Here is a 13659-nt window from a genome sequence, read left to right as displayed (position 1 = left end):
CACTGTCAGTAACCCTACCCTGTCTCGCTCATCTTACAGCAACAAAACAAACGTAAAAAATTACAGCCCTCTACTCAGTCTGCCTCTAGATACTGCTCCTTTTGCCTCCTTCCTTTCACAGCTGAGTGTCCAGACATAACAAGAGTCTCCCCTGGTGATCTCCACTCCCTCATCTCCCATTAACCCTTCAACCTGCTGAAATCATGTGTCCCCTCTCTGTACTTCCCTGAAATTGCTCCCACTGAGGTCACTGCATCTTACCTGATCTTTCTGTGGCACCTGACCTTGTAGACTCTTTCCTGTTTCTTTCTTTCTTTCTTTTTCTTTTTGGGGGGGGGGGGTGGAGGTGATTAGGTTGTTTTAATTTATTTTTTATCTATTTATTTTTAAATTTATTTTAATGGAGGTACTGAGGATTGAACCCAGGACCTCATGCATGTTAAGCACATGCTCTACCACTGAGCTATACCCTCCCTCCTATTTCCTGTTTCTTGAGACTGACTCCTCCCTGGCCCTTCTCCCCAGTTCTCCCTCCTGCCTCCCTCCCTCCATGCTCATCCTCGGAGTCCTCCCTGGCTCCCCTTCCCAGCCCTTTGCTATTGCATTCGGCTCTCGGGGGCTCTGTCCCTGGCCACTCCGCCTCTCTGGGTGAATCTGAAAGTTCTCTTGGCTTCAGTGATCGCCCATCTCTGGCTATCTCTCCAGTGGAACTCTCTACTGCAGTTCTCCCTGCTGAGCTTCAGACCTAAATACCTGGAGGCTTCTAGAAATTTCCAGCTGTGTCAACATGCCAACACTGAACTTATGATCTTTTCCTCCCAAAGCTGCTCCTCTTGGAAACCTTATTTCCCCCATGGCCCCAATATCCGTCCCGTCATGCAAGCCAAGAGTCGAGAGCTATTCTAAGCTTGTCTCTGTCTCTCAGTCCCCACATCAGATCGGCTGCCAGATTCTGTAGATTCTGCATTTTTCGTCTCTCCAAATCCAATCCATCCCTTCCTCTTCAACTCTTCTGTTTACATATCTCTGGGGAATAATCTGATTGTTTGACTTCGTGTCTACATTTAGGCTGCTGGCAACGATCATTCAGCTGCGTGGCTTCCATTCCTCATGAATGCTGGCTTCTAACGGCAGCAAAATGCTCCCCACAGCTCAGGATTCCTTTGTTTGGGGTTAGTCAGCCCCTTCCCCGTCCTCAACCTCTGACCCAAACAGCCAAATCTCTCCAGGAGCTGGGTCCCCCACCAGCCCTCCATGCGCTCTCACAGACCACTCTAACCTGATGCATGGAAAACACCTGAGGCTCACTCAAGACCATCCCAGCTTTCCTTTTGGAACTTTCACGAATGAGTTCAGTATGAAATGGATCATTACACACATGGTAAACCAGTCAAATATTAAAGATATAAATAGACAAAGAACTCTCCTTCTCCCCCAAAACATCTGACACCCCAGTTCTGCTTGGCAGGAGCAATGTCTGTTTCCACATCTCTAGTTTTTTCAGGAATGCTGCTTTGGTTCATACACCCAAATGTGAGCATTACCAGTTACATTATTCAGCATGTGACTATTTAAATTTAGGTCGATATTAATTAAAATTAAAATTAGAAATTCAGTTCCTCATTCACACTAGCTGCATATCCAGCATCATTAGCTGAACGTGGCTGGTGGCTACCTTACTGGGCAGTGCAGATCCAAAACATTTCCATCATCACAGAAAGTTCTAGTGGATGGCATCTAGTTGATACAGTGCTGTGCACCTGGATTTTGTAAAAAATGATTTTATCTTAAAGACAAATGCTTTCACCTCATTCCTTATCATTATTGCATATCATTAGTTGTTTAACCAAGTTCCCTGGTGATGGACACTTAGGTTGTTGCTGTTACTAACAACATTACCACAGACTTTATGTACATACGTGCTTATGTCCACGCACTGGTGTGTCTACAGGATACAATTCTACAAGTAGAATTGCAGGTTCAAAAGGTATGTGAATTTTTAAAATATTTATTGGAAAATTTTCCTTACCTGACAATTACTTTATAACAGGTAGGGCCCATCTATTTCCTCATGACCTCTTCAACAACACAAATTACTGAGTTTTTCAGTTATCAGCTTGATAGGTGAAACATTATACCCACCACATTATTGTTTTACTTTCCATATTTAAAAGTGTAAGGGATTATAAGTCCTTCATATATGTAGTTTTCCTCTGAAATGCCCTCACCCTTTCTTTACATTGGATTGTTGTTGTTTTTCTTATTGATTTGTAAGACCTCTTTACATATATCAGCTCATTGTCATATGGGTTGCAATGACTGTAATCCAGGTTTGTCTCCACTCCTCTCCCTTGCTAGGGTGAACTGTTTCATGTTAATGTGATCAACATTGTCAGTATTTAAATGGCTTCTGAATTTTCTGTCTTAGAAACAAGGTGTTAGTTAGTTTACACTAACACTATGAAACGTACTCTTATATTACCTTTTACTTACCTTATTGCTTAATTTTTTTCTTTCCAACCTGATCAATGTGGAGTTAATTTTAGTGTAAGGAGTGAGGTAGAGATGCACATTATTTTTCCAGTGGGCTAGCCTCAAATTATTTATTGAGTGATTTTTCTCTCTCCTAATGAACTAAAATGTCAACTTCATTATATATGAGTTGCAAGAACTTCCCTGTACCTTGGTTACCAGATTTTTAAGAGGAGAATAATAACTTAGGGTTGTTGGAAGGGTTAATGAGATAATTACGAGCATGTGCAACAGTGCCTGGTGCAGGGTAGGTGCTCAGTAAATGCTGACCATCATTACTGATATTTCCTCCAGATATATGTGGTCTACTTCTGCACCTTATCTTCTGTTCACTTAGTCTGTGTATCAGTCAGGATTTGAAATTGCAAACAGAGAAATCTACTCTGCCAACTGGAGCAGAAAAGGAATTGATTAAAGACTATTGGGGGCCTCTCCAGAAAGACCAGAGATCCAAACTGGTGGGTGCGCAGCCAGGAAACTGGAACTTACCTCCCTGTTCTGGGGAAGATGCTGCTGCCATCTCTGGACACAAATCTGAAGCCCTCCCTGGTGGCATTAGGGGGGTGGTCATCAGGACGCCCTCACTTCTCCCACTCCCAAGTCTGGTGTCTCTGCCACTTCCTCCCTCAACTCAGAACACGTGCAGCCCCTGCTTGCCTGTTACCCTCTCCTAATGCAAGTCTCATGTTGGGCCATCTGGTTGGCAGAGCCTAGGTCATATGCCTGTGTGCTAGCTCTTGGGATTTTTGGATCGCACTAACATAGATTAATTTAAGAGAAGTGGAATCTTTACAACAGGACTCTTCCAATTCTAGAACAGGGTATATTTTCATTTATTGAAGTCATTTTATGTTCTTCAGTAGAGTGTGATTTTTTTTCCTATAGACTAGGTGCATTTTGTGTTTAGCATACTTTTAGGTTTTTAAAATCATTTTATTATCATAAATGAAATCTCTTCTTTATTAAATTTTCTAATTGGTTATTTTAAATAGGAAAGCTATTGATTTTTTAATATATTAATTCTTACTGAAGTCTTTTAGTGTTTTCACAGCTCTTTTAAAAACTGAGATTTTTCTCCTTGTTTTAAAAGTATATGATCAGATGGCCAATACTGATGATAATTTTGCAACCTCCTTTCAATTATATACCTCCTAATTCTTTCTCTTATTTAGTTGCATTGGCTAGTAGGTCAAAAACAATGTTTAATGATAGTCATGAAAATGGGTATATCAGCTTACAATAATACTGCATTACAAACCACTCAAAGTTCAGTGGTTCGAAACAATCATTTATCCTTGTTCATGTATCTGCAGGTCAACTGAGGGGTCTGATCCAGGCTGGGCTTGACTGGGCTTTGCTCCAGGCTGGGTCCAGTTCTATTCTGTGTGTCTTTCATCCTCCTGGACCAGCTAGCAAACTGTGGCATCCTTTTCTATGGTTATGATGGAAATGCAAAAGTGGTGAGTCGAAACACATAATGCTTCTTATTTCAATGCTCAGAATTGGCTCTCTGTCATTTCTGCACACTTTCCACCAGCCAAAACAAGTCACATGGCCAAACTAAACATCAGTAGGGTGGAAAAGACACTCTGTCTTTAGGAGGAGAAACTGCAACATCATATGGCTGATGACATGGACACAGGGATGGTGAAGATTTGCACAATGAGCAAGTTACAGTGGTGTTCTTTGCTTCTTCCTGACTTTAACAGAGAAGAGTCTAGTGATTTTCCATCAGAAATGATTGTGAAGTTTGGCTTCAGTTATGAGATTTATATGTATATATAACTACAGGTACAGGTATATATATATATAATATATAAATATAATATAGATATAAATTCATATTAAGGAATTTTCATATTATCCTATTTTATTAAGAATTTTTAATCAAGAATCAAAGTTTAATTTTTATCAACTGCCTTCCTAGGAGAGTTATGTGGTTTTCTTATTGATATTTGATATTGTGAATTCTATTAATTGATTCCTTTGTAGAGAACCATCCTTGCATTATGGAATAAACTCCACATGGTGGTAGCATATTATCCCTTTAAAATACATTTGTGTTCTCCTTGCTAATATTTTCTTTAGAATTTTGCATTTATATTGTCTTGAAGATAGGATTAGGGTTTTTTGTTCTTCTTCTTCTTCTTCTTTTTTTTTTTTTTTTGACTCTGTTTTCACCATTATACTGGGTTCTTAGATTTATACTGGGTTCTTAGATTCATTTAAAAGCCCTTTTCCACTACAATATTTGGGAGCACTTCCAATAGCACTGCTTCTTGACCTTGTAATAGGTCAAGGATTTCATCTGTGAAGCTGTCTGGGTCTAGTACTTTAATGGACAGTGGTTCTTTGACAACATTCTCAGTTTCTTCTCTGGTAATTGGACTGTTTAGATTTCCTATCTTTTCTGAGGTTAATGTTCATCATTTATATTTCTAGAATATCACCCATTTTATCCATGTGTTAAAATCTGTTTTCAAAATGGAGTAATTTTATAATTCTTTTAATGTCATCTATCTGTGGTGATATCCCTATTTTCGTTTCTAATGATACGTATTTGTGCTTTTTTCTTGATTATTTAGCTAGTGATGTATCTGTTTTATTCTTCAGTTTTTTCTCTCACCCCATATAAATGTGTTTCCATTAAAAATCCATCCTTTTTTCCTTCCCATTCACCTCTCTTCCCTTTTGATCCCACAACCTCTACTTTGGGTCACGTCACCTCCTTCCTTCTCAAGAAACTTGCTCCCTGCTACATCCCCACTATTTCCTGGTTTTTTCAACCCCTTTCATTCATCTGCATCTTTCCTAACAGCTTATAAACATTCTCCAGTTACCCCCATCTTGAAGTCTCCTTCCCCAAGATCCCACTCTAGCAGATGACTGACATCTTTACTGTCTGAGGCTTCCTGGGAGTGCTTTCCCAGGGTCCATGCCGTAGACTTGTTCCTCAGTGGCTACACTTGACTTTCCTTTTCATACCGCCACTTAAACTGCTCTCTTTGAGGCCAGCTATGATCTTCCTCAGAGCCAAGGCAATGGGCACTTGCTTGTACTGACCTCTCTTCACTCCCTGTGACCTTGGCTGATGTTGATCATCTCTTCCTTCCTGAAATTCACTCCACCCTTTCCCTGTTTCCATGACCCCTTCTCCCTGGGTTGGGGGTGTGGAGGGCTAAGATGGCTGGTATAGCCCTTTCCCCCTCTGCCTCTTCCTTCTTAGAATTAGAACGTGATGTCTGGAGCTATAGCAGCTATCTTGTCACCTTAAGGGAAAGGCCAAAGATGCTGGCTTTGATTTCATAGAGCCTTTAAGTAGCCACCTTCCTCTATTTTTTGTTTGTTTGTTTGTTTGTTTGTTTTGTTTGTCTGTTTGCTTGCTTCTTTTGTGGAAGGAAAAGTCCCCTATTTGTTTATTTAAACAATTGCAGGTGGATTTTCTGTTATTTGCAGCTGAACACACTCCTACTGGTATAACTGGGTTGGTAATTCAGTTATCTCCTGCAGACAACAAACCACTACTCTGAAACTAAGAGTGTAAAACCACATCTATTTGATTATTCTCTTTTGGGTCAGGAATTCTTCCAGGGCATAGCAAGAATGCCTTAACTCTTCTCTATGACTGGGGCTTCAGCTGGAGATGCCTGTGACAAATTGACTAGAACCAGCTGTCTGGGGCTTCTGTGAGATTTGCTGGGGTTAGAATGTCCGAGATGGTTCTTTCACTTATGTTTGGTGTTCGGGCTAGGACAGCTGTGGCTCTGTCATCTGGCATTATTCTCTCTCCTCAAAGTCTCTTGCATAGCTAGCTCGGGCTTCCCCACGGCATGGCAGTCTCAGTCATGGGCAAGTGTACTGAGAAGGGAGGTGGAAACTTCCAGTTCTCTTGAAGTTTCAGCCTAGACCTGGCATTGTTACACTTCCACTCGATTCCATTGGTCGAGAAGCCACAGGCCACCTAGATTCAGTGGGGAGAGGAGTCCCACCTCTCTTTAGGGGAATGGCATGCACAGGGGAGGGAGGAGCTGAGCTGCTGTCTCGAATAAGGACAAGAAGTGGTTGCAAGGCAGACCCAGGTTCAAGGTCTAGTTCTGGCTTTGACTCCTTCTATGACCTGTGTGTACACTGCCCTCTTGAAACCTCAGGGCAGTGTCCAGATGCCTGATCTCAGCACACAGACCCTTCATCCGGCCTTCCGTTTTGGCCTTGTTGAACTCCCTGCAGATTTCCCTGCTGCTCCTGATGCCTGAAACGCCTCTCCGTCCTTTCTCTGATCCCTGACTCAGCAAACTCCTACTCATCCTTCCGGTCCTAGCCCTGATGCCCCTTCTCCTAGAAGCTTGGGTTTCTGATGCCTGTCTTAGTAAAGTCTTCCACCTGTGGGCTCCTCTCCCAACCTCTGAACATGTCTGCTCGCTCATCTGACTTACCCACTAGAACGTGAGAGCTTTGGACGCAGAGGCCTGTAGTCTCCGTCTTTGTACCCCCAGTTCCCAGCACAGGGCCTGGCAAGAGCCGGCAGGCAGGCAGCATTTGTGGAGGAGAGACAGGAAGGCTGTAGATACACACAAACCATACAACAAACACATCCGGAGGTTCTCTCAGGGATTCTCCCTGCTGGCATGCTGTCTGCTCCCAGCCCTCCTGGGAACAGCTGAAATCCGGGGCTGTAATTCTTACACCACAGTTATATTGAAACATGCAATGTCTTGAGAACAGCGTTTGCTCAGCGCCTGGCTTAGGGGCTGTCAGCACCCCTGCTCACACGCTTCCACATTTCTGAGGCTGCTTTTGTCAGCTCCAGCTCACACGCCTGCTGATACGCGGGGAGCCTTGCTTGCTGCTAGAGCAGACTTCCCTGATGGACCCCTGGGGCTGCCGCATTTCCTGCCTCTCCTTTAAATCCAATACATATTTTTAAAACAACTATTTTGCGCCCAGCTGTCTGCTGTTACGTGGTGTCCTCTCTGCTGGGGGGGACAACAGAAACATTGAAGTGAGAGAGGAGTCCGGTGGAGGACAGAGCGTGAGGATGGGGGAGGGGTTGATGTGGCTGCAGAAAGTGGTCAGGACTGGACCTAGTTCCGGGCCTTCTGCTCGGCTCATCCTTACTTAATTCTCAACACTTGGCCTTTGTGGTTGTTTCTCGCATCTCTTCTTTTTTGGCGGGAGGTGGGGCATGCGTTGGGGTAATAGGTTTATTTATTTTTTTAATGGAGGTACCAGGGATTGAACCCAGGACCTTGTGCATGCTAAGCATGCGCTCTACCACTGAGCTGTACCCTCCCCACTCCCTGCATCTCTTCTGGTGGGTGATAGCCAGGCCTTACTGATGGCTCAATATTATGAATACTGCTCCTTCCCTTCAAGGTACCAGGTTGGCCTTTAGGAGAAATGGAGAAACATCAAAGCGTTCTTTGCAGGGAGCAAGATGATCAGATTTGGGTTTAGAAAGATCACACTGGCTGAATGGTTTGGAGGAGGCATGAAGGAGGTAGGGAGACCAGGGGAAGCTGTTTCAGTCTTCTTGAGGATAGATGTTGACAGCCTGCAGCATGGTGGGGCCGCAGGGATGGAGAAGGGGATTGATTCAAAGGGTGTCTGGTGTGGACTTCCCATTCCTGGTGGGTAGTGAGTGCAGAGGGAGAGGGAGGAATCAAGGCCGACACTGGAGGGGGTTGGGGGGAGACTGGCCCTCACAGAGAAAAGGAACACTTCGGTGAAGATGTTTTAGGGGAACACTGGCCACCTCCAAGGATGCTTGCCTGCCTTGCTTTTTCTTAAAACCATAGCTACCAAGTGCATAGTAATTTTCCTCAATAGTGGGGGAGGTAGAGGAGAAATCTTCCTAATATCAGTGTTATGAATGTCCCAGCTTCTATGCTGTATGTAGCTCCATGAAAACCAGGGCTATCTGTGAGCACAGAACGTAAGTTTCCTTTGCACTGTGGCTCAACATGCCTCTACCAAGTCCCTCCTAGTGACTGGGTTAGGCTGTGTCCTTACTCTCAGTCACCCATTCACTCTGTGATATGCAGGGTGATGTACAGAGAGTGCCCTGAGATCACAGAGGACAGAGTATCCAGACCTGGGGGAGGGAAGGAAGGCTTTACAGAGGTCTTGATGTATGAGTAGGAGTTTGCTAAGGAGCTAGGGGGATGAAGAGCATTCCAGGTGGATGGAAAAGCAGGTGTAGAGGCATGGAGTGGGGACTAGAGAACGTGGAGAGGGTGGAAAGGGAATGGCCAGAGATGAGAATTGGAAGAAAGGCTGCGGTAAGGTCCTAAAGGGTCTAGAATGCCATGCTCTAGAGGCTGAACTGTACCTTGTAGGATAAATAGGTTTCCTTTTGTACACCGTCATCATCTGATTGCCAGTGGTTGCCTGGAACATGTGTTAAGAAGGATTCTGTGGTAGAGTCGGGGGAAAGAGTGACATACTCACTGGTGGTGCCTGCTGTGGCTGCAGGAGTGGAGCTGGCAGGGGGTGTGGGGATTTGCCATCTCTGCTGTAAGAGATGAAGAGCCACTGAAGGCAGGTGGAGGGTGGGGCTGGGGCGTGTGGGCTAAGAATGTGCATTGGAGGAGATCAGCTGGAGGATCTGGGGAGCAGGAGTTGCTGGGAGGCCAGACTAAGGCCATGTTGCCCATGAGCCAGCAGTGAGTTTAAAAATAAATGCGGAGCGAACGATCTACCAAGTGTCTGCAAGGCGAAGGGCAGAACGTATTGTAGCTGCTTCTGTAATGAGGGCGCGCAAGAGGAAGAAAGAAATCTCAGCACAAACACTGTCAGGCTCCCTTACCCCTTCAGCAGAAATGCCCAGGGTAAAAAAAAGCCACACACATGCACACGCACGTACGCGCGCGCGCACACACACACACACACACACACACACACACAGCAATGACCCCACGGAGAGGCACTTTCTACCTTCCCTTCTCTGCTCCCTGTGAAGTCAGTGCATAATTACCGGAAAGCATTTTTGACTGAATTTTAGATGAGCATTTTGACAAAATATAATATTGGAAACAATCTTTATCAAACATTCATGTGTCGTGTGAGAGATAAAGCCTCGGAATCCATAATTCATACGGCGTGTGTATTACCAAGTGTGCATGAGAGGCTGAATTTCAATGAGGCAGCCTGAACAATATTTTCTGCCAGACGCAGGCTTTCAGCATTTACATTATTCACTAGGTTTTCCAGAACAGTAAATCTTAAATATATATTTGTGTTGGGAAGAGCTCGTGTGCGTGTCTGTGTACACACAGAGGGACGCACACCCGTTTGGGCACAGGATCGGCGGATGCACGTTCCAGCTGGAGGGGCACACAGTGACAGCAGGGAGGCTCGACGCACAGGGTTCCTTCTGGAGGACAGCCCACGTCACCATGGACTCCACCGCTCGCTGCACAGGCATTAAATCCACCCACCCTGTTGCCTCCTGCTTCAGACCCATCCAGCATCTCACTTGGAACCCTAAAAGAAAACAGGACCCAGAGTCGGGGCTTTGCCACGCATACCTAAGAGCAGAGCTACGCAAAGTTTATCAGCTGGACTGGTCCAGCGGAAATCGCCCACATCTCCAAAGCTCAAGATGGGAATGAACGATGCTTAAATCTCTTCAACAACAGCTTCAACAGTTGATAGGATAGTCTCTGCTTGTTTACCTTACAGCCAGGGAGCTCCATCCTTCCGGAGTTTGCCCCAGTCTCTCTCCTAACAGTCAGATGGCTGAAAGGCCTTCCCTTGGTGGAGGCAACATGGGTCTTACAATTATCGCCCACTGTTGCTGGGCTGGTCCATGTGGTCCTACAGAGTAAGCATGCCTCCTGGAGCAAGGCACAGCCCCTCAGGGCTCTGAGCACGGCATCACGTCCCTGGAACCATCTCTTTCCCAGCCTCTGTTCCGCTGGCTTCTCCCCACCTGGCTTGCATGGTGGATGCAGCGGCGCACCTCCCAGACTCTCCAGAGGCCCGAGGAGCTGGCTCTCCCACTGTCAAGAGTATTGCCTACCAGTGGCTCACACTGCCTCCCTGAAAGACTGGGGCTTCCTCATCCGGCCAAGGGCCTGGGGATCCCCTAGCAGAGGATCCACAAACAATGATTTCCCAAATGACCTCCACTCCAAGAAGGGAGTCCTGCTGATGGTGGTTCCAGAGCCATAAATAATGCTGGACTATTCCTGGTAAAGCACTACTCACTTTGACCTAGAAAGAAAAAACCCCGATAGTTTTCTGTCTGTTTCCTTTCTCAGGACTAAAGACACACTTCCTATGGCTTCACAAGATGTGAAGTCAAATACTGAAACTAGTGAAGGGTAAGGTTAATTAGTGTAAAAAAAAAAAAATCCTTCTCAGGAATTCCCCTGGGCAGAAGGGATTGGCTGGCCCAAGGTTTCGCCCCTCCCCACGAGCAGCCACAGCCAACGACTGGAAGAAGCACCTCTGAAACGTTATTCCCAGCTTTAGAACCCCAGTGGGATGGGCTGAGGCTCTGCTGCGAATGCTTTGCAGTTCAGCCTCCCCCTCTGCCCAGCCCTGCCGTCCCCAGTCCCCACTGGAGTTGATCTGAGGACATGCCCCAGTAAACTTCCTGCTTTGTCAAGCTTCATGGCGAACTCCCAGGGAGCCGGACCAAGGACAATTGGAACTGGGAGTGAGCTGAGGAAGCTAACTCCAAATGGGATTGTGGAACTAGATCCCCCGCTGGCCAGCAGGCAAAGAAAACCCCATCATTCATGGTGGGTGCAGGACCCAGAGCTCCTGGCTTGTGCGATTGTTAAACTTTTTCCTGCTGGAGAAACCGGGATGGGATGTTGGTGGAAGGGAATGCAGGGCAGGGAGCCTATTTCAGGAGGCTGAGCGCATTGGGAAATTAGTCATTATAAGGACAATGGAATTGTATGGCTCTTGCTGGGTTCAGTGGATGGATTGGGGGAAAAAAAACAATGAAAGGCTGTAGGTGAATAATTAACAATTGGTGGCAAGGAGTGAAAGTCAGTGGGCTTCCTTGATTCCATAGAAAGAGGGAAGATTCACTTCTCCAGCAGCTGCGGAAAGGAGAATGCTGAGGTTCAGGACCTGGACTTAATCATAAGGGTGGAGCTCAGGGAAGACGGCATCCTGAATCCTCACCCTGGGTTATTTGGCTGTGCCAAGATCAGAGCTCTGATTTGGAAGAAGCAGAACTATATGACTTGGGGTCAATGAACCTGAGAACTTTGAAACCCCAGACCTGCTGAGCTCACTCCCTGCCATTACAGTCCCGTGCTCCTCGCCTTGCTTGAAGATGATGCAGGGGCTTCCACCTCACATGACAACATCTGTCTGCTCAGGAGCTACCCCCTTCCCTTCCCGGACCCTGGCCCAACAACCAAGTCACTACACAAGCCATCAGGGGAAGTGGGAGGAAAGGGACTAGGGACCGAAGAATGTATGGGACCCACCACGTGTACTGGGAGGGCCCGGGGTGTACACATGGCAAAGTGAGGGTGCTGAATGGGAGGGAATGGAATGTAAAGCTGAATGAATGAGTTTATCAATATGGGAGCTCCTTCCCTGATACAGGATTTCACACCCTGACAAGGACCCTGGGAAATGATGCTAACGTGCTGCTTGGGAAGCTCTTGGAAGCCTGGAAGAAGACATGGCCCACACTACGTGAAGTAGAAATGCCAGAATTACCATGGCAGATGGCAGGAGAGGGAATCAAAAAACTCTGAGGAGTGAGTGTGCTCGAGAGGATATTCTATGTAAGGCCGGAAAACCCACCAACTGACTGTTCCACAGAATGGCCTGGACAACATGCCATTTGCCAAAGCAAGGAGAGATGCGCTGGTGAGAAGTTTTCCAGCTGTCAGAGGGGAATTCAGTGGGGGAGGGGTCTGCAGACCAGGCCTGGCTGTAGGAGGTATCGTGACAGACCCGCGTTCCCTGCCAACAGTCGGGATGGTAGGAAAGAAGAGAGGCCAGGAGGTGGTGCTTATCTGTCGAAGCAAGGCGGGCACAAGGATTGTAGTGAGCAGGAAGGTAGGCAGGGCAGTCGGGCCTGACCTGCAGATTTACAGGTGTGGCTGGAGTACACCATGTCCCTAGGGCGGGGTGACCAACTGTGCTGGTATATCCAGCACTGAGGGAGTTCCTGGGAGCAGACCTTTCAGTGCTAAAACAAGACAATCCTATTCAAACTGGGATGACCTGGCTGTCCTACCCTCGGGGTAGAGGTAGCTAACAGAGGCATTGCTCAAGTCTACAGAATCAAAAGAATTCAAAGATGGATGATCAGGAAGCTAAAAGCTGTCCCAGTTTAAACAAAAACAAAAGTGAAAACCTCATAATCCCTTGCCCAGTTTTTGCGTCTGAGCCAGTTTTCAGGCTGGGAACCCACCCACTGAAGGAGAGGCTAGGTGCCCATAAGGAGGGACCCTGCATCACCATGGAGGCAGGTTAAGTGATGACAACTCCAGTCCTTTTGGGGTTTATGTACTGAGGAAAGGCAAATATCCAGAGTTGACATTGATAAACAGTGGCCCCAAGCCATCGTGGCCAGCACTGGAGTGGGTGCTCATGGGGTCAGGTTATAAATACACTCCTGGCACAGATCTGACTCATGTGGGTCTGCAGCATCCACTGAGACACTCTGGGGACATTTCCCTGGTCCCTGAATGCAGAGTTGTAAAGGAGATACCCGGCAGCTGGCAGATCCCCTGTATTAGTTCCTTGAATTCTGAGGTACAAGGTATCCTAGTGGGAAAGGCTGAGTGGAAGCTTCTGAAACTCCTCCACCCAACCCCCAGTTAAGATGGAAAGGGAAATGGCAGAGATTAGAGCCGCCTTTAAAGTCTTAAAGAATGCAGGGGTGTGGTCCTCATCACTTTACCATTTAATGCACACCAGCTGGAGCCTACAAAAATGCGATGGATCTTGGAGGATGAAGGTGGACCCATTTGACTGAAGAGTAGCCCTGACTGTAGCTGCTGTCATTGTGCCAGAGCAGATGAAGACAGCTCCGGGTACCCGACATGTGTTCACCGGCTGTATCAGGGGAGACAGGCAATTCACATCCTCATGCGGGTGGAAAACCAGACAGTTTTAAGGTCCTTCATCAGGGTTAGGTAAGTC

The 13659-nt window shown here is 46.4% G+C and overlaps 1 long non-coding RNA gene across 2 annotated transcripts in view; it reads left to right on the top strand.

Moving 5' to 3' along the window:
* The window catches only part of LOC116667206, a 106955-nt gene that overhangs the window by 74160 nt on the left and 19136 nt on the right, over positions 1-13659 (top strand). For both annotated transcript variants that reach the window (XR_004324020.1, XR_004324019.1), the window contains exon 6: positions 3846-3992. This is a non-coding gene — a long non-coding RNA (uncharacterized LOC116667206). The remainder of the gene's footprint in view (positions 1-3845; positions 3993-13659) is intronic.

This window comes from Camelus ferus, chromosome 11 (genome assembly GCF_009834535.1).
Source record: "Camelus ferus isolate YT-003-E chromosome 11, BCGSAC_Cfer_1.0, whole genome shotgun sequence".
In the NCBI taxonomy this organism is placed as follows: domain Eukaryota; kingdom Metazoa; phylum Chordata; class Mammalia; order Artiodactyla; family Camelidae; genus Camelus; species Camelus ferus.
Note: the sequence above shows the minus strand (reverse complement) of the source record. Positions and strands in the feature narration are given on the sequence as shown.